The sequence below is a fragment of the Schistocerca nitens genome, chromosome 4, assembly GCF_023898315.1.
Source record: "Schistocerca nitens isolate TAMUIC-IGC-003100 chromosome 4, iqSchNite1.1, whole genome shotgun sequence".
In the NCBI taxonomy this organism is placed as follows: domain Eukaryota; kingdom Metazoa; phylum Arthropoda; class Insecta; order Orthoptera; family Acrididae; genus Schistocerca; species Schistocerca nitens.
The window spans coordinates 84,865,095-84,888,129 of NC_064617.1; positions in this window are offsets into that span (position 1 = coordinate 84,865,095).

The window sequence follows — 23,035 nt, forward strand, 5'->3', positions numbered from 1 at the left end:
TATAACAGTAATAAGGGCTTACCACATAAAATTATTTGGATAAAGATGCGCAAGCTCCACTGTTAAAAACTGCGTAGGCGATGCCTCTTTCATGCATAAATATGAGGCTCTGTGAGTGTCCGCTCACTCCAAATCTGCCTGATCCACCTGCTGAAATACCACAGAAGAATGAAAGGTTACACAATTTTACATATATAAAAGGTCATCTTTCAAGTCATGCAGCAAGTGAGGTGTAGAATACATAACAGAAGAAATTACCTACCAAAACAATGATGATGCATTAATATACGCACCCTCCAGTGTCAACTGTAGTGTAATTAATGCCTCTCTTTGAGCATAAAATTGAGGCCGTGTGAGTATTGGCTCACACCAAATCTTCCCAAAGAACTTGCTGAAACACCACAGAAGCAGGAAATGTTACTAGATTTTACTTATGTAAAAGGTCGCCTTACAAGTCATGCGGAAAGTTATTTTAAAAATATATAACAGAAGTAAGGGCTTACCACATAAAATTATTTGGATAAAGATGCGCAAGCTTCACTGTTAAATATTGCGTACGCGATTCCTCTTTCCAGCATAAATATGAGGCTCTGTGAGCATCCGCTCACTCCAAATCTGCCAGATCCACCTGCTGAAATACCACAGAAGAATGATAGGTTACACAATTTGACATATATAAAAGGTCATCTTTCAAGTCATGCAGCAAGTAAGGTGTAGAATACATAACAGAAGAAATTACTTACCAAAACAATGATGATGCATTAATATACGCACCCTCCAGTGTCAACTGTAGTGTAATTAATGCCTCTCTTTGAGCATAAAATTGAGGCCGTGTGAGTATCGGCTCACACCAAATCTGCCCGAAGAACTTGCTGAAACACCACAGAAGCAGGAAATGTTACTAGATTTTACTTATGTAAAAGGTCGCCTTACAAGTCATGCGGAAAGTTATTTTAAAAATATATAACAGAAGTAAGGGCTTACCACATAAAATTATTTGGATAAAGATGCGCAAGCTTCACTGTTAAAAATTGCGTAGGCGATGCCTCTTTCCAGCATAAATATGAGGCTCTGTGAGTGTCCGCTCACTCCAAATCTGCCAGATCCACCTGCTGAAATACCACAGAAGAATGAAAGGTTACACAATTTTACATATATAAAAGGTCATCTTTCAAGTCATGCAGCAAGTGAGGTGTAGAATACATAACAGAAGAAATTACTTACCAAAACAATGATGATGCATTAATATACACACCCTCCAGTGTCAACTGTAGTGTAATTAATGCCTCTCTTTGAGCATAAAATTGAGGCCGTGTGAGTATTGGCTCACAACAAATCTTCCCGAAGAACTTGCTGGAACACCACAGAAGCAGGAAATGTTACTAGATTTTACTTATGTAAAAGGTCGCCTTACAAGTCATGCGGAAAGTTATTTTAAAAATATATAACAGAAGTAAGGGCTTACCACATAAAATTATTTGGATAAAGATGCGCAAGCTTCATTGTTAAATATTGCGTAGGCAATGCCTCTTTCCAGCATAAATATGAGGCTCTGTGAGTGTCCGCTCACTCCAAATCTGCCGGATCCACCTGCTGAAATACCACAGAAGAATGAAAGGTTACACAATTTTACATATATAAAAGGTCATCTTTCAAGTCATGCAGCAAGTAAGGTGTAGAATACATAACAGAAGAAATTACTTACCAAAAGAACGATGATGCATTAATATACGCACCCTCCAGTGTCAACTGTAGTGTAATTAATGCCTCTCTTCGAGCATAAAATTGATGCCGTGTGAGTATCGCTCACACCAAATCTTCCCAAAGAACTTGCTGAAACACCACAGAAGCAGGAAATGTTACTAGATTTTACTTATGTAAAAGGTCGCCTTACAAGTCATGCGTAAAGTTATTTTAAAAATATATAACAGAAGTAAGGGCTTACCACATAAAATTACTTGGATAAGCATCACTGTTAAATATTGCGTAGGCGATGCCTCCTTTCCAGCATAAATATGAGGCTCTGTGAGTGTCCGCTCACTCCAAATCTGCCGGATCCACCTGCTGAAATACCACACAAAAATGAAAGGTTACACAATTTTACATATATAAAAGATCATCTTTCAAATCATGTAGCAAGTAAGGTGTAGAATACATAACAGAAGAAATTACTTACCAAAAGAACGATGATGCATTAATATATGCACCCTCCAGTGTCAACTGTAGTGTAATTAATGCCTCTCTTTGAGCATAAAATTGAGGCCGTGTGAGTATCGGCTCACACCAAATCTTCCCGAAGAGCTTGCTGAAACACCACAGAAGCAGGAAATGTTACTAGATTTTACTTATGTAAAAGGTCGCCTCACAAGTCATGCAGAAAGTTATAATAAAAATATATAACAGAAGTAAGGGCTTACCACATAAAATTACTTGGATAAAGATGCGCAAGCTTCACTGTTAAATATTGCATAGGCGATGCCTCTTTCCAGCATAAATATGAGGCTCTGTGAGTGTCCGCTCACTCCAAATCTGCCGGATCCACCTGCTGAAATACCACACAAGAATGAAAGGTTACACAATTTTACATATATAAAAGGTCATCTTTCAAGTCATGCAGCAAGTAAGGTGTAGAATACATAACAGAAGAAATTACTTACCAAAAGAACGATGATGCATTAATATACGCACCCTCCAGTGTCAACTGTAGTGTAATTAATACCTCTCTTTGAGCATAAAATTGAGGCTTTGTGAGTATCGGCTCACACCAAATCTTCCCGAAGAACTTGCTGAAACACCACAGAAGCAGGAAATGTTACTAGATTTTACTTATGTAAAAGGTCGCCTTACAAGTCATGCGGAAAGTTATTTTAAAAATATATAACAGAAGTAAGGGCTTACCACATAAAATTATTTGGATAAAGATGCGCAAGCTTCACTGTTAAATATTGCGTAGGCGATGCCTCTTTCCAGCATAAATATGAGGCTCTGTGAGCATCCGCTCACTCCAAATCTGCCAGATCCACCTGCTGAAATACCACAGAAGAATGAAAGGTTACACAATTTGACATATATAAAAGGTCATCTTTCAAGTCATGCAGCATGTAAGGTGTAGTATACATAACAGAAGAAATTACTTACCAAAAGAACAATGATGCATTAATATACGCACCCTCCAGTGTCAACTGTAGTGTAATTAATGCCTCTCCTTGAGCATAAAATTGAGGCCGTGTGAGTATCGGCTCACACCAAATCTTCCTGAAGAGCTTGCTGAAACACCACAGAAGCAGGAAATGTTACTAGATGTTACTTACGTAAAAGGTCGCCTTACAAGTCATGCGGAAAGTTATTTTAAAAATATATAAAAGAAGTAAGGGCTTACCACATAAAATTATTTGGATAAAGATGCGCAAGCTTCACTGTTAAAAATTGCGTAGGCGATGCCTCTTTCCAGCATAAATATGAGGCTCTGTGAGTGTCCGCTCACTCCAAATCTGCCGGATCCACCTGATGAAATACCACAGAAGAATGAAAGGTTACACAATTTTACATATATAAAAGGTCATCTTTCAAGTCATGCAGCAAGTAAGGTGTAGAATACATAACAGAAGAAATTACTTACCAAAACAATGATGATGCATTAATATACGCACCCTCCAGTGTCAACTGTAGTGTAATTAATGCCTCTCTTTGAGCATAAAATTGAGGCCGTGTGAGTATCGGCTCACACCAAATCTGCCCGAAGAACTTGCTGAAACACCACAGAAGCAGGAAATGTTACTAGATTTTACTTATGTAAAAGGTCGCCTTACAAGTCATGCGGAAAGTTATTTTGAAAATATATAACAGAAGTAAGGGCTTACCACATAAAATTATTTGGATAAAGATGCGCAAGCATCACTGTTAAATTTTGCGTAGGCGATGCCTCTTTCCAGCATAAATATGAGGCTCTGTGAGGTTCCGCTCACTCCAAATCTGCCTGATCCACCTGCTGAAATACCACAGAAGAATGAAAGGTTACACAATTTTACATATATAAAAGGTCATCTTTCAAGTCATGCAGCAAGTGAGGTGTAGAATACATAACAGAAGAAATTACTTACCAAAACAATGATGATGCATTAATATACGCACCCTCCAGTGTCAACTGTAGTGTAATTAATGCCTCTCTTTGAGCATAAAATTGAGGCCGTGTGAGTATTGGCTCACACCAAATCTTCCCGAAGAACTTGCTGAAACACCACAGAAGCAGGAAATGTTACTAGATTTTACTTATGTAAAAGGTCGCCTTACAAGTCATGCGGAAAGTTATTTTAAAAATATATAACAGAAGTAAGGGCTTACCACATAAAATTATTTGGATAAAGATGCGCAAGCTTCATTGTTAAATATTGCGTAGGCAATGCCTCTTTCCAGCATAAATATGAGGCTCTGTGAGTGTCCGCTCACTCCAAATCTGCCGGATCCACCTGCTGAAATACCACAGAAGAATGAAATGTTACACAATTTTACATATATAAAAGGTCATCTTTCAAGTCATGCAGCAAGTAAGGTGTAGAATACATAACAGAAGAAATTACTTACCAAAAGAACGATGATGCATTAATATACGCACCCTCCAGTGTCAACTGTAGTGTAATTAATGCCTCTCTTTGAGCATAAAATTGAGGCCGTGTGAGTATCCCTCACACCAAATCTTCCCAAAGAACTTGCTGAAACACCACAGAAGCAGGAAATGTTACTAGATTTTACTTATGTAAAAGTTCGCCTTACAAGTCATGCGGAAAGTTATTTTAAAAATATATAACAGAAGTAAGGGCTTACCACATAAAATTACTTGGATAAGCATCACTGTTAAATATTGCGTAGGCGATGCCTCCTTTCCAGCATAAATATGAGGCTCTGTGAGTGTCCGCTCACTCCAAATCTGCCGGATCCACCTGCTGAAATACCACACAAGAATGAAAGGTTACACAATTTTACATATATAAAAGGTCATCTTTCAAATCATGTAGCAAGTAAGGTGTAGAATACATAACAGAAGAAATTACTTACCAAAAGAACGATGATGCATTAATATACGCACCCTCCAGTGTCAACTGTAGTGTAATTAATGCCTCTCTTTGAGCATAAAATTGAGGCCGTGTGAGTATCGGCTCACACCAAATCTTCCCGAAGAACTTGCTGAAACACCACAGAAGCAGGAAATGTTACTAGATTTTACTTATGTAAAAGCTCGCCTCACAAGTCATGCAGAAAGTTATAATAAAAATATATATCAGAAGTAAGGGCTTACCACATAAAATTACTTGGATAAAGATGCGCAAGCTTCACTGTTAAATATTGCATAGGCGATGCGTCTTTCCAGCATAAATATGAGGCTCTGTGAGTGTCCGCTCACTCCAAATCTGCCGGATCCACCTGCTGAAATACCACATAAGAATGAAAGGTTACACAATTTTACATATATAAAAGGTCATCTTTCAAGTCATGCAGCAAGTAAGGTGTAGAATACATAACAGAAGAAATTACTTACCAAAAGAACGATGATGCATTAATATACGCACCCTCCAGTGTCAACTGTAGTGTAATTAATGCCTCTCTTCGAGCATAAAATTGAGGCCTTGTGAGTATCGGCTCACACCAAATCCTCCCGAAGAACTTGCTGAAACACCACAGAAGCAGGAAATGTTACTAGATTTTACTTATGTAAAAGGTCGCCTTACAAGTCATGCGGAAAGTTACTTTAAAAATATATAAAAGAAGTAAGGGCTTACCACATAAAATTATTTGGATAAAGATGCGCAAGCATCACTGTTAAATATTGCGTAGGCGATGCCTCTTTCCAGCATAAATATGAGGCTCTGTGAGTGTCCACTCACTCCAAATCTGCCTGATCCACCTGCTGAAATACCACAGAAGTATGAAAGGTTACACAATTTTACATATATAAAAGGTCATCTTTCAAGTCATGCAGCAAGTGAGGTGTAGAATACATAACAGAAGAAATTACTTACCAAAACAATGATGATGCATTAATATACGCACCCTCCAGTGTCAACTGTAGTGTAATTAATGCCTCTCTTTGAGCATAAAATTGAGGCCGTGTGAGTATTGGCTCACACCAAATCTTCCCGAAGAACTTGCTGAAACACCACAGAAGCAGGAAATGTTACTAGATTTTACTTATGTAAAAGGTCGCCTTACAAGTCATGCGGAAAGTTATTTTAAAAATATATAACAGAAGTAAGGGCTTACCACATAAAATTATTTGGATAAAGATGCGCAAGCTTCACTGTTAAATGTTGCGTAGGCGATGCCTCTTTCCAGCATAAATATGAGGCTCTGTGAGTGTCCGCTCACTCCAAATCTGCCGGATCCACCTGCTGAAACACCACAGAAGAATGAAAGGTTACACAATTTTACATATATAAAAGGTCATCTTTCAAGTCATGCAGCAAGTAAGGTGTAGAACACATAACAGAAGAAATTACTTACCAAAAGAACGATGATGCATTAATATACGCACCCTCCAGTGTCAACTGTAGTGTAATTACTGCCTCTCCTTGAGCATAAAATTGAGGCCGTGTGAGTATCGGCTCACACCAAATCTTCCCGAAGAGCTTGCTGAAACATCAAAAAAGCAGGAAATGTTACTAGATTTTACTTATGTAAAAGGTCGCCTTACAAGTCATTCAGAAAGTTATTATAAAAAAATATAACAGAAGTAAGGGCTTACCACATAAAATTACTTGGATAAAGATGCGCAAGCTTCACTGTTAAATATTGCGTAGGCGATGCCTCTTTCCAGCATAAATATGAGGCTCTGTGAGTGTCCGCTCACTCCAAATCTGCCTGATCCACCTGCTGAAATACCACAGAAGAATGAAAGGTTACACAATTTTACATATATAAAAGGTCATCTTTCAAGTCATGCAGCAAGTAAGGTATAGAATACATAACAGAAGAAATTACTTACCAAAAGAACGATGATGCATTAATATACGCACACTCCAGAGTGAACTGTAGTGTAATTAATGCCTCTCTTTGAGCATAAAATTGAGGCCATGTGAATATCGGCTCACACCAAATCTTCCCGAAGAGCTTGCTGAAACACCACAGAAGCAGGAAATGTTACTAGATTTTACTTATGTAAAAGGTCGCCTTACAAGTCATGCAGAAAGCTATTATAAAAATATATAACAGAAGTAAGGGCTTACCACATAAAATTACTTGAATAAAGATGCGCAAGCTTCACTGTTAAATATTGCGTAGGCGATGCCTCCTTTCCAGCATAAATATGAGGCTCTGTGAGTGTCCGCTCACTCCAAATCTGCCAGATCCACCTGCTGAAATACCACAGAAGAATGAAATGTTGCACAATTTTAAATATATAAAAGGTCATCTTTCAAGTCATTCAGCATGTAAGGTGTAGAATACATAACAGAATTAATTACTTACAAAAAGAACGATGATGCATAAATATATGCTCCGTCCAGTGTTAATTATAGTGTAATTAATGCCTCTTTCGAGCATAAATTTGAGGCTGTGTGAGTATCGGTTCACACCAAATCTGGCCGAAGAGCTTGCTGAAACACCACAGAAACAGGAAATGTTAGTAGATTTGACTTATGTAAAAGGTTGCCTTACAAGTCATGCGGAGAGTTATTTAAAAAATATATAACAGATGTAAGGGCTTACCACATAAAATTATTTGGATAACGGTCCACAAGCTAAACTGTTAAATATTGCTCAGGCAATGCTTCCTTTCCAGCATAAATATGAGGCTCTGAGAGTGTCCGCTCACTCCAAGTCTGCCCGATCCACCTGCTGAAATACCACAGAATAATGAATTGCTACAAGATTTTACATATATAAAAGGTCATCTTTCAAGTCATGGAGCAAGTAATGTGAAAAATAGCAAAAGAACTATGATGCATAAATATACGAACCTCCAGTGTTAATTATAGTGTAATTAATGCCTCTTTTTGAGCATAAATTTGATGCTGTGTGAATATCGGTTCACACCAAATCTCGCCGAAGAGCTTGCTGAAACACCACAGGAACAGGAAATGTTAGTAGATTTGACTTATGTAAAAGGTTGCCTTACAAGTCATGTGGAAAGTTATTTAAAAAATATATAACAGATATAAGGGCTTACCACATAAAATTAATTGGATATCGATCCAAAAGCTTCACTGTTAAATGTTGCGTAGGCGTTGCCTCCTTTCAGCATAAATATGAGGCACTGTGAGTGTTCGCTCACTCCAAATTTGCCCGATCCACCTGCTGAAATACCACAGAAGAATGAAATGTTACACAATTTTACATATATAAAAGGTCATCTTTCAAGTCATTCAGCATGTAAGGTGTAGAATACATAACAGAAGAAATTACTTACCAAAAGAATGATGATGCATAAGTATATGCAGCCTGCAGTGTTATTTGTAGTGTGATTAATGCCTCTTTTCGAGCATAAATTTGAGGTTGTGTGAGTATTGGTTCACACCAAATCTATCTGAAGTGCTTGCTGAATCACCACAGAAGCAGGAAATGTTACTAGATTTTAGTTATGTAAAAGGTCGCCTTACAAGTCATGCGGAAAAATATATTAAAAATATATAACAGAAGTAAGGGCTTACCACATAAAATTATTTGGATAAAGATGCGCAAGCTTCACTGTTAAATATTGAGTAGGCGATGCCTCCTTTCCAGCATAAATATGAGGCTCTCTGAGTGTCCGCTCACTCCAAATCTGCCGGATCCACCTGCTGAAATACCACAGAAGAATGAAATGTTACACAATTTTACATATATAAAAGTTCATCTTTTCAAGTCATGCAGCAAGTAAGGTGTAGAATACATAACAGAAGAAATTACTTACCAAAAGAACGATGATGCATTAATATACGGATCCTCCAGTGTCAACTGTAGTGTAATTAATGCCTCTCTTTGGGCATAGAATTGAGGCTGTGTATCGTCTCACACCAAATCTTCCCGAAGAGCTTGCTGAAACACCACAGAAGCAGGAAATGTTACTAGATTTTAGTTATGTAAAAGGTCGCCTTACAAGTCATGCAGAAAGTTATTACAGAAATATATAACAAAAGTAAGGGCTTACCACATAAAATTACTTGAATAAAGATGCGCAAGCTTCACTGTTAAATATTGCGTAGGCGATGCCTCCTTTCCACCATAAATATGAGGCTCTGTGAGTGTCCGCGCACTCCAAATCTGCCCGATCCACCTGCTGAAATTCCACAGAAAAATGAAATGTTACATGATTTTACATGTATAAAAGGTCATCTTTCAAGTCATGCAGTAAGTAAGGTGAAGAATACATAATGGGAGAATTTACTTACCAAAAGAAAGATGATGCATAAATATACGCACCCTCCAGTGTCAACTGTAGTGTAATTAATGCCTCTTTTCGAGCATAAATTTGAGACTGTGTGAATATCGGCTCACACCAAATCTAGCCGAAGAGCTTGCTGAAACACCAAAGAAGCAGGAAATGTTACTAGATTTTACTTATGAAAAGGTTGCCTTACAAGTCATGCGGAACGTTATTTTAAAAATATATAACAGAAGTAAGCGCTTACGACATAAATTTATTTGTATTAAGATCCGCAAGCTTCACTGTTAAATATCGCGTAGGCGATGCCTCCTTTTCACCATAAATATGAGGCTCTGTGAGTGTCCGCTCACTCCAAATCTGGCCGATCCACCTGCTGAAATACCACAGAAGAATGAAATGTTGCACAATTGTACATATATAAAAGGTCATCTTTCAAGTCATTCAGCATGTAAGGTGTAGAATACATAACAGAATTAATTACTTACCAAAAGAACGATGATGTATAAATATACGCTCCGTCCAGTGTTAAAGATAGTGTAATTAATGCCTCTTTCGAGCATAAATTTGAGGCTGTGTGAGTATCGGTTCACACCAAATCTGGCCAAAGAGCGTGCTGAAACACCACAGAAACAGGAAATGTTAGTAGATTTTACTTATGTAAAAGGTTGCCTTACAAGTCATGCGGAAAGTTATTCAAAAAATATATAACAGATGTAATGGCTTACCACATAAAGTTATTTGGATAACGATCCGCAAGCTACACTGTTAAATATTGCTCAAGCAATGCTCCCTTTCCAGCATAAATATGAGGCTCTGAGAGTGTCCGCTCACTCCAAATCTGCCCGATCCAAATGCTGAAATACCACAGAATAATGAAATGCTACAAGATTTTACATATATAAAAGGTCATCTTTCAAGTCATGGAGCAAGTAATGTGAAAAATACATAACGGAAGAAAGTACTTACCAAAAGAACTATGATGCATAAATATACGAACCTCCAGTGTTAATTATAGTGTAATTAATGCCTCTTTTCGAGCATAAATTTGATGCTGTGTGAATATCGGTTCACACCAAATCTCGCCGAAGAGCTTGCTGAAACACCACAGAAACAGGAAATGTTAGTAGATTTGACTTATGTAAAAGGTTGCCTTACAAGTCATGTGGAAAGTTATTTAATAAATATATAACAGATATAAGGGCTTACCACATAAAATTATTTGGATATCGATCCGCAAGCTTCACTGTTAAATGTTGCGTAGGCGTTGCCTCCTTTCAGCATAAATATGAGGCTCTGTGAGTGTTCGCTCACTCCAAATTTGCCCGATCCACCTGCTGTAACACCACAGAAGAATGAAATGTTACACAATTTTACATATATAAAAGGTCATCTTTCAAGTCATTCAGCATGTAAGGTGTAGAATAGATAACAGAATTAATTACTTACCAAAAGAACGATGATGCATAAATATATGCAGCCTGCAGTGTTATTTGTAGTGTAATTAATGCCTCTTTTCGAGCATAAATTTGAGGTTGTGTGAGTATTGGTTCACACCAAATCTATCTGAAGTGCTTGCTGAATCACCACAGAAGCAGGGAATGTTACTAGATTTTAGTTATGTAAAAGTTCGCCATACAAGACATGCGGAAAGTTATTTTAAAATATATAACAGATGTAATGGCTTACCACATAAAATTATTTGGATAACGATCCGCAAGCTTCACTGTTAAATACTGCGTTCACGATACCTCCTTTCCAGGATAAATATGATGCTGTGTGAGTGTCTGCTCTCTCCAAATCTGCCCGATCCACCTGCTGAAATACCACAGAAGAATGAAATGTTACACAATCTTACATTTATAAAAGATCATCTGTCGAGTCATGCAGCAAGTAAGGTGAAGAATACATAATGGAAGAAATTACTTACAAAAAGAATGATGACGCACAAGTATACGCATCCTGCAGTGTAAATTGTAGTATAATTAATGCCTCTTTCGAGCATAAATTTGAGGCTGTGTGAGTATCGGCTCACACCAAATCTAGCCGAAGAGCTTGCTGAAACACCACAGAAGCAGGAAATGTTACTAGATTTTGGTTCCAATGGCTCTGAGCACTATGGGACTTAACATCTATGGTCATCAGTCCCCTAGAAGTTAGAACTACTTAAACCTAACTAACCTAAGGACATCACAAAACACCCAGTCAACATGAGGCAGAGAAAATCCCTGACCCCGCTGGGAATCGAACCCGGGAACGAGTGCGCAAAATGCATGTGATGCCTCATTTGCAGCATAAACAAAGTCGATGGGAGAGTAAGTGTTTTGCAGCGAGGCATCCTGATCAACCTGCTGAGTAACCATAGAGGGAAAAACTTATTGCTACATATTGTATATGTCTGCTTGTGAGATGTCTGCTTGTGTCTGTATATGTGTGGATGGATATGTGTGTGTGTGCGAGTGTATACCCGTCCTTTTTTCCCCCTAAGGTAAGTCTTTCCGCTCCCCGGATTGGAATGACTCCTTACCCTCTCCCCTAAAACCCACATCCTTTCGTCTTTCCCTCTCCTTCCCTCTTTCCTGATGAGGCAACAGTTTGTTGTGAAAGCTTGAATTTTGTGTGTGTGTTTGTGTTTGTTTGTGTGTCTATCGACCTGCCAGCACTTTCGTTCGGTAAGTCACATCATCTTTGTTTTTAGATATAAGCAGTTATACATATAGAGACTTGGGAGTGTCATTATGTTTATGTTCCATGAGAGCCTGTGGTCTATTTTTAGTCCAAATAGTTTGGCACTGTGATTCTCTGCTTTCTGTGCCTTCAGATTAAACTAAAATTTCCTCTGTTTTTGTGGTGTTTATACATAACTGCTTGACAATACACCACACCCTACATTTTTCAAAAATATCATTATTTTTGTTTACCACCTCTTGCATACTCTCACATGTGAAGATTACCAGCATATAAAACATTTTTGCAGGCTATATAATTTGAGAAGTCATTAACATAGACAATAAAGAAGAAGGGTCCAAGAACGGAGCCCTGTGGAATTCCTCTTTTAATTTTCATTAGGTCTGACCTTTCATTGTTCACATACACTAACTACTGCCAGTTATTTAGGTATGACCTAATCAAACTAAGTGGTCTGTCTGCAATACAATAATATTCTAATTTTTTAACAATTATCTCCTCTGATACTGAATCAAATGCTTTGCTTAAGTCTATGAGTGTTGCACAGGTGGTCAGTTTCCTTTCAAAAGCATTGTGGATTTCAGTTATCAGGCTTTCAATAGCTTTTATAGTTGACTGATTAGTTCTAAATCCAAACTGGCTGTCATTAAGTAATTTATTGCTCACAAAATACATGTAAATCTATGTGTGTGAGCAGCTCTCTATGATTTTGACCAATATAGGGACAACTGATATTCTTCTATAGTTATATGGAATTTCTCTGTCACCATTTTTGTATATGGGGAGTGTAACCGTAATTTTAAGGCAATCAGGGAAAATGCCATCATCAAGGATTTTATTTACGAGGTAGAGTAGAGGAGTTCTAATTTCCTTAATTATAGCCTTTATTACAAAGTTACTGAGTCCGTAGTAGTCTTCTGTTCTAGAGTTGTTCAACTTGTTTACAGAGTTATTTATATCTGTAGCAGTTATTCTACTCCAGTTAAATCTTTTATCTGTTTTATTCTGTGATTGCGAAAGAAAAGCTTCCGCATCAGTTAAATAGTTACTTTTTGGTACATGGGCATTTACTGAATTTATGAAGTGTTTGTTGAGAATGTTGCAATTAATTGAGTTACTGATTTCTTCTTTCCCCATGTTTATCTCACTTTTAACTATGTTCCAGGCAGCTTTACATTTGTTTTTATAATTTAAAATACACTCCTCATTTGGTTTCATTTTTGCTGCTTTAATTTCTGATTTGTATATTTTTCTTAAGTTTATATATCTATTCTTGTTTTCTTGATTACCTTCAATTTTGTCCTTCCGCATGAGTAGGATGATTCTAATTTTATTGTGGTGCAGGGTGTACCACTTTTTTCTGGGTTCTGGTTTATGCATATTGCTACGGTTCCATCTCTTAGTAATAAGAAGGCAGTTACTGTCTAATGTATTTTTTATATTGGATATGAATGCAGAAAAGCTATTATTTATATCTTTATCAATGGTTGGTATTCTAGCCCATTTTATTCTACTCAGTTCATTTCTCATTACTTCAGTGTTCTCTTCCTCGAGAGCTCTATATATATTTAGCATCCTGGTATCATCAAGTGTCAGATTTCCAATTTTGAGCCTTATGTGATCATGGTCAGATAGTTCTAATTTGATGGTATCCCACTCTACTTGATTCCTACACACATTGCTAATTATATTGCCATGGCATGCCTCCATTCTGGTCAGTTTTTTATTTAAGCAGTAGTAATTCATTGCTCTGAAGATATTTAGGATGTATACCATAGTTTTTCTCTTTACTCTTACATCTATATTAAAGTCTCATGTGATAAATGTTTTATACTGCTTGTATTTGGTAGTCAGTAAGATTAATTCAAAGAGTTTGTCTGTGAATATCTCCTCATAAGAAGCTGGTGGTCGGCAAACTGTTGCAATAATGAGTTTCTGAGTGTGTATGACCAAGGCAGATGCTTTGAATAGTCCTTCAACAGGCAGGCTTGTAAGGTTCTATGATTGAATACTTTGGATTCAAGTTTTTGTTGATATAAATGGACACTCTACCATGGGCATTGTTTGATCTACAGTAGCTTGTTGCCAGTGGGTAGCCAAATAGTACAAATAGGCTTGTCTCCTCACTTTTAATCCAATGTTCATTCACATATAGAATGGCAGACTGAATTTCCTACAGCCAGTACTGTAGTTCATTGACTCTGTTTCTTAGGGACTGTTCATTAATATGTAACAAAAGTAATTCTTGTTGCAGCAAGGTGGTACACTGCTTACATTGGGCATAGTTTGATTATTTACTTTGAGTGTGTTTTTTCTATTGTGAGCTGAAGCTCTTTGTTTTGACTAAGTCTGACACATTTCAGGCTTGGTCAGCCTTATACGTTTCCTTTGTCTGGTTCTGGGTTTTGAGACATATGTTCCAAATTGCTGATGCAAGATAATTTGTTATTTACAATATTAAGTATTTTTGGACCAGCAGTGTCTTTCCTAAGCCACTTAGGCCTTGACCATGTCTTGTAAAACAAGTTCGTGAGCAGTTACAATTGTGGGAGGGTTGATAGTTACAATTTATACATTCCTTAATATCTAAAAGCATTACATTTTTAAACTGTCTGCAAATTGTTTCAAAATACTTGTTAGCTTTGGTTATTTCTATGTTTATATATGATGCATGAATTAAATCGTAACGATGAGGTATTTTAAATAATATAACATTTGTGTTTGTTAACTTGCCCTGCGTTGTCTTCAGAGCTCTTGTTGCTGCAGCTGTTTCATTGTGGTATACGTCATAGGAACCATCTATAAGAACTACGAAGTCACTCATTGTCAAATTACTGCAATCTTCAGTGTTGGTGAGGATCTGGTTGAATCTTGCTCCAGGTTTCACTATGCTTTCAGTTATAATGTTTTTTGGGTTGTCAGGGTCCAAGTTTTTGTAGCCATCCCTCTTCCAAAACCATCAGAGTAGATTTTAATGTATGTTGTCTTTTCTCTTGGTATTTCTTGACTCTGTGTTCCATCTTGTTCTTAATCTGTTGCATTTGATGCGTTGGGTCTTTTATTCAATTTCATAACAGGCACCATCAAATCTGGGTTGCTGCAAGATTTTTTGATGTGGTTTTTATTCTATGATTTAAATATATCCGCGCTATTTGTACCACAATCCATGTTGTTCTGTTTCGTGTGTTTGGCTTCAGATGTGATTGTGTGAGCACATCATCGTACAATGGAGATGAGCACTGATGTTTTTGTAGTTTAAGTTCATTATTGTTTAGTTTTAACCCACGAATTCCAACTAATAGAAATGCTACAATATCGTCTTTAGTGTCTTTGCTGTTTACATTTTCGTGCGTTTTGTCTTTACAGCAATTCAAACAGTACCAAGCCTTTCGTTCTGAACTTAAGTGATGTCTCAAAGCAACAATAATGCTGCTAATGGTACAATAGATGTTGGCAAACACATATCCACGTCAAAGTGAAGATGAATAATCATATCTGTCCCATTCAGTGCTACTATACTCATGCAACAGCGATGGTTTCATCATTAAATGTCCCTTAATTACATATATATACATGCACCTTTGGTTGATGATCTTGAAAAGTAGTTATTTCATGTTGAAAATGAGCTGAATGTGGCTATTCATATTACCCTGAAATGTAGCTGAAAGGAGGTGTTTCTAAGTATATTAACCCTGGAGTCAGCAAGGTGGTTAGAGTGGTGGGGGAAGTACTTTTTTGTGGGTGAATCACCATGACCGGTTTATAAATTATTACCAGTCATTAACCAACCAATAAATAATGGTGATAAGAGTGACAGGTAATATTTTTATATGGGATAAGGAGACTATGCAAAGTGGCTGACTTATAGAGAATAACGGACTTCTTGTGCTAGGAGGATATTGGCCTGTGAGCTTCGAGGTAAGGACAAGTGCCTTAGCTGGAGGACATTGATACATGGCCTTGAAGGGAGACAACTGTCTTGGGAGAATGACTAGTGAGCACTTTGACTCTTTGCGAAGATCTGGCGACAATGGAGTGTGGGCTAGTATGGTACACCCACCTTACTCGTATCCTTTGGTATTTAACATTTCCTTAAGTGCAGTCAGGGTCTACATCCTAACCACGATGAACACTCTCAGATTGTAACACATTCTCCTAAGTACTTCACAGCTGACACTACAGTTGATGTGTGGCAATGCTTTCCAAGAATTTGCTAAACCCAAAGCCTTCCATCGTACTGCCACTGGTTGTAGCGTTCTAGATTACAACAAATCACTCTTTTCTAATCATTCATAGTCAAGCGCCATTACTCTTTGTAGCCTTCAAGTGTCTCTTAACACTGACAACAGAAAAGTGCGGCTTATGAGGAGCTGCTTGACAACTGTGTTCCATGATTTTTAATTCTCAACAGACAGTCACTGTGCTAGCTGGATTGCTGGTAGCACTTTGGAACTCATGAATGGTCCCTTTCACCAGTTTCATGAGATTTTCTACAACCATCATCTGCAATGCTCAGTGGTCCCTGTCTGTCAATATGTGAGGTCTGCTTGGTCTCGGTTTAGCTGTGATTCTTCCTTCACGTTTCCACTTCACAGTCACATCACCAATAGTCCACTTGGAGTGCTTCAGAAAGGTTCAAATGGCCCTGAGGAATTAGTTGTTCAGGTGTCACTGAACGATTAGTTGAAGCTGGAAGCCACTGCAGTCTCTTGACTGACCCATTCTGCAGTTAGCCTACTGCTTCTCTATTGACAATTCAGTACTCTCCGTCTTCTTTTATAACGGCAGTTCCGCCTCTCATAACATCTAGTGGTTAGTTTGGCGTTGAATTGGGGTTTCCAGATAATCCAAATGAATTAGTGTATACAGTTTATTATACCTGAATACAATGAAGATAGTGTACAAGCGATTTCAGTGTTTCTGGTCGTACTTATCTTATTATTTCATTAGCGTATAAATATTGTTCACCTGATACGATATTTGCGAGAATTATTCATTACGTAATGTTATAATATGTCCCAAGTAACTAATAGCTTTAAAAGGCACAGATGTCTCTAGCGACGTTTGGTGGTGGTTTTTTTTTCTTTTTTTTTCCTACTCTTAGAAAGCGTTTTGAGTAGGATGAAGAGAGAGATGACATTCACTAAAAGACTTTTGGCACTATCATGCCAAGTTTCTTATAACGTATTTGTTCTATACTGACTTAATCATATTTGTATTTCACTGAACTATTGTTCCTATAAACATGACATCTAATTCGAAATTTATGTCGAACAGAGCTGCAGTATAGTGCATAGGTACATCAGGCTACTGAAAGTATTTAGAGAGCTGATGTTTGTGATATAATTCTTGATCATACGAGGGTCACTCCAAAAGAAATACACACTATTTTTGTAAAAATACAGTTTTCATTCAGCATGTGTGAAAGTTGTACAGTGTGTAGATACATCCTTCCCCCTTGTTTTCATTTTTAGTTCAACCTGTTCCCGTGAGTGGCGCTGTCACAGCATGTCTTCAAGATGGCTGCTACACTTGACATTCATCAGAAGCAACGTGCTGTCATAGAATTCATGTGCTTTGAAAACGAGACAGTGGGAAACATCCACAAGAGGTTGAAAAAGGTGTATGGCTGCTGTCGATCGCAGTACAGTTAGTCGGTGGGCAAGGAAGTTACATGATGAAAGTGGGACGGCAATATTGAGGATTGTCCATGTGCTGAACCACATCGGAAAAAGCAGGATGTTTTGCTGTTGCACGACAATGCACGGCCACATGTCAGTCAAAAAACCGTGGAAGCAATTACAAAACTCGGATGGACAACAGTGAAACATCCACCTTACAGTCCTGACCTGGCTCCATGTGACTATCATCTGTTTGGGAAACTGAAAGACTCTCTTCGTGGCACAAGGTTCCGAGATAATGACAACCTTGTGCACGCTGTCAAACAGTGGCTCCAACAGGTTGGTCCAGAATTTTACTGTGTGGGTATACAGGCGTTGGTTCCAAGATGGCGTAAGGCACTTGAGAGGGATGGAAATTACGTGGAGAAATGAAAACATTGTTCCTAAAGGATGTATCTCCACACTGTAAAACTTTCAGACATGTAGAGTAAAAGATGGATTTAAAAAAAATAGTGTGCATTTCTTTTGGAGTGACCCTCATATATTCATTAATTATGCAGGCATTAAATAAACTGGATCAAATTCACAGAAAAAAAAATGATGGTTTATGACCTTATCAGATGTAGGTTTGGTCATCACAGGAATCTTGCTGCAATGTTGCTACTGAATCGTATTTGTGGGTTAAATTGATAAACGCTCTCACTTTCATCTGAAATTCTGTCCTTTAAGAGAAAGTAGTCTCTTCCATAAACTTGTTCTTCCTCAGTAGAACGGTGATTGTGCGTAGTGATCCCTGACGCTACTCTCATTAAAATGATCCTGGCAGACTGCCCAAAATCTGCGTGCAGTCAGTGCTATGGTTTCTGGTACTCAATCTTCTGGCTTGGTTTAATCAATGAGAAAACAAATATACGTTGTTTATGTGTGAAGTCAGGAATTTTGTGACTTGGAAAGCACACACATATACCGTGTAGAGAGTTTTCGCCCCATGATTGTGAAGTAAATGAACATCGTAGACGCGACAGTACTAGACAGACTGCGTGCAATTCGAGCACAAACGTGTTTCATATTTGTTGGTATGTCTGATACAAACACAACAACATTAATATCCCCGAAGAACATGAACATCACAAATTTTCGCAACTTGCTTTGAGCATAATCGCTGCTGCACTACAAAAGTTGAGTTTGTCTTACCTTTACGCCGAAAAGACTTTCTGCTGGAAGCTGGGAACAGAAAATAAAATCTTCTGTTACGTAACTCTTTCACAGAAAACTGGATGTTTCAAATTCGCTTTATGCGCAACTGTCGAAGACAGAGCAAACAGTACAATGTTGCAAAGTGACTGCTGTTCGTATACATATATCGTTCTAAGAGCAATTATTTGGCGCGGGAAAGCACTCAGAGCGCAAATAAAACGCGGCGGGAAAACAATCAGAGAGTAAATAATACGTAGCGTGGAAAACTATCTCGTACAGAACACGAATAAAAATTACATAGCGGTCGTCAAGAATTTTTATATGAGTTCAAAATAAAATGTATGAACTGAAGTAATGCATTGTTTTGCAAATAGCAACGTCGATTGCACTAGCCCTCTGTTAACCAGTATGTTTACAAAAATAATCTACCAAATTTTTACCACCCATTGATATGACGAAATAATCTCCCAAATTTTTTCACCCACTGATATGACGCTAGTCATAAAGATCAAAGACCCGACATTCGAACTGGTGATTTGGATACGGCATGATTCTCAGGGGGACATAATAACATGCATCATTTCGCGTATCGGTATTGCGATCCAGATCCTGGTGTAGGCAGTGTTTCAGTTGACCCACAACTGGAAAACATTTCGGAGAATACATCCAGCAGGTATGGGCACCCACTGTTCTGTCTAAAGTCACTCTGTCATTTGCAGAAAGACGTTTTTTATGTTCATTAACGCAGTGGTGTCTTGGGATAACATTGGCGAGTAGTACTTTTCCATAGAGGCTTATCTCACTAGGGGTAAGATAGATACTGCCTACAGGAAAATTAAAGATACCTTTGGAGAAAGGAGAACCACTTGCGTGATTATCAAGAGCTTTGATGGAAACCCAGTTCTGAGCAAAGAAGGGAAAGCAGAAAGGTGGAAGGAGTATACACTCCTGGAAATTGAAATAAGAACACCGTGAATTCATTGTCCCAGGAAGGGGAAACTTTATTGACACATTCCTGGGGTCAGATACATCACATGATCACACTGACAGAACCACAGGCACATAGACACAGGCAACAGAGCATGCACAATGTCGGCACTAGTACAGTGTATATCCACCTTTCGCAGCAATGCAGGCTGCTATTCTCCCATGGAGACGATCGTAGAGATGCTGGATGTAGTCCTGTGGAACGCTTGCCATGCCATTTCCACCTGGCGCCTCAGTTGGACCAGCGTTCGTGCTGGACGTGCAGACCGCGTGAGACGACGCTTCATCCAGTCCCAAACATGCTCAATGGGGAACAGATCCGGAGATCTTGCTGGCCAGGGTAGTTGAGCACGTCGGGTGGCACGGGATACATGCGGACGTGCATTGTCCTGTTGGAACAGCAAGTTCCCTTGCCGGTCTAGGAATGGTAGAACGATGGGTTCGATGACGGTTTGGATGTACCGTGCGCTATTCAGTGTCCCCTCGACGATCACCAGTGGTGTACGGCCAGTGTAGGAGATCGCTCCCCACACCATGATGCCGGGTGTTGGCCGTGTGTGCCTCGGTCGTATGCAGTCCTGATTGTGGCGCTCACCTGCACGGCGCCAAACACGCATACGACCATCATTGGCACCAAGGCAGAAGCGACTCTCATCGCTGAAGACGACACGTCTCCATTCGTCCCTCCATTCACGCCTGTCGCGACACCACTGGAGGCGGGCTGCACGATGTTGGGGCGTGAGCGGAAGACGGCCTAACGGTGTGCGGGACCGTAGCCCAGCTTCATGGAGACGGTTGCGAATGGTCCTCGCCGATACCCCAGGAGCAACAGTGTCCCTAATTTGCTGGGAAGTGGCGGTGCGGTCCCCTACGGCACTGCGTAGGATCCTACGGTTTTGGCGTGCATCCGTGCGTCGCTGCGGTCCGGTCCCAGGTCGACGGGCACGTGCACCTTCCGCCGACCACTGGCGACAACATCGATGTACTGTGGAGACCTCACGCCCCACGTGTTGAGCAATTCGGCGGTACGTCCACCCGGCCTCCAGCGTGCCCACTATACGCCCTCGCTCAAAGTCCGTCAACTGCACATACGGTTCACGTCCACACTGTCGCGGCATGCTACCAGTGTTAAAGACTGCGATGGAGCTCCGTATGCCACGGCAAACTGGCTGACACTGACGGCGGCGGTGCACAAATGCTGCGCAGCTAGCGCCATTCGACGGCCAACACCGCGGTTCCTGGTGTGTCCGCTGTGCCGTGCGTGTGATCATTGCTTGTACAGCCCTCTCGCAGTGTCCGGAGCAAGTATGGTGGGTCTGACACACCGGTGTCATTGTGTTCTTTTTTCCATTTCCAGGAGTGTATATAGGGTTTATACAAGGGCGATGTACTTGAGGACAATATTATGGAAATGGAAGAGGGTGTAGATGAAGATGAAATGGGAGATATGATACTGCGTGAAGAGTTTGACAGAGCACTGAAAGACATGAGTCGAAACAAGGCCCCCGGAGTAGACACATTCCATTAGAACTATTGACAGCCTCGCCCGCATCTCGTGGTCGTGCGGTAGCGTTCTCGCTTCCCACGCCCGGGTTCCCGGGTTCGATTCCCGGCGGGGTCAGGGATTTTCTCTGCCTCGTGATGGCTGGGTGTTGTGTGCTGTCCTTAGGTTAGTTAGGTTTAAGTAGTTCTAAGTTCTAGGGGACTTATGACCACAGCAGTTGAGTCCCATAGTGCTCAGAGCCATTTGAACCATTTTTATTGACAGCCTTGGGAGAGCCGGTCCTGACAAAACTCTACCATATGGTGAGCAAGATGTACGAGACAGGCGAAATTCCCTCAGACTTCAAGAAGAATATAATAATTCCAATCCCAAAGAAAGCAGGTGTCAACAGATGTGAAAATTACCGAACTATCAGTTTAATAAGTCACAGCTGCAAAATACTAACGCGAATTCTTTACAGACGAATGGAAAAACTGATAGAAGCCGATCTCGGGGAAGATCAGTTTGGATTCTGTAGAAATGTTGGAACACGTGAAGCAATACTAACCTTACGACTTATCTTAGAAGAAAGATTAAGAAAAGGCAAACCTACGTTTCTAGCATTTGTAGACTTAGAGAAAGCTTTTGACAATGTTGATTGGAATACTCTCTTTCAAATTCTGAAGGTGGCAGGGGTAAAATACAGGGAGCGAAAGGCTATTTACAATTTGTACAGAAAGCAGTTGGCAGCTATAAGAGTCGAGGGGTATGAAAGGGAAGCAGTGGTTGGGAAGGGAGTGAGACAGGGTTGTAGCCTATCCCCGATGTTATTCCATCTGTATATTGAGCAAGAAATAAAGGAAACAAAAGAAAAGTTCGGAGTAGATATTAAAACCCATGGAGAAGAAATAAAAACGTTGAGGTTCGCCGATGACATTGTAATTCTGTCAGAGACAGCAAAGGACTTGGAAGAGCAGTTGAACGGAATGGACAGTGTCTTGAAAGGAGGGTATAAGATGAACATCAACAAAAGCAAAACGAGAATAATGGAATGTAGTCGAATTAAGTCGGGTGATGCTGAGGGAATTAGATTAGGAAATGAGATAGTTAAAGTAGTAAAGGAGTTTTGCTATTTGGGGAGCAAAATAACTGACGATGGTCGAAGTAGAGAGGATATAAAACGTAGACTGGCAATGGCAAGGAAAGTGTTTCTGAAGAAGAAAAATTTGTTAACATGGAGTATAGATTTAAATGTCAGGAAGTCGTTTCTGAAAGTATTTGTATCGAGTGTAGCCATGTATGGAAGTGAAAAGTGGACGATAAATAGTTAGAGAAGAAGAGAATAGAAGCTTTCGAAATGTGGTGCTACAGAAGAATGCTGAAGATTAGATGGGTAGATCACATAACTAATGAGGAGGTATTGAATAGAATTGGGGAGAAGAGGAGCTTGTGGCACAACTTGACTAGAAGAAGGGATCGGTTGGTAGGACATGTTGTGAGATATCGAGGGATCACCAATTTTGTATTGGAGGGCAGCGTGGAGGGTAAAAATCGTAGATGGGGGCCAAGAGATGAATACACTAAGCAGATTCAGAAGGATGTAGGCTGCAGTAGGTACAGTACTGGGAGTTGAAGCAGCTTGCACAGGATAGAATAGCATGGAGAGCTGCATCAAACCAGTCTCAGGACTGAGGACAACAACAATAA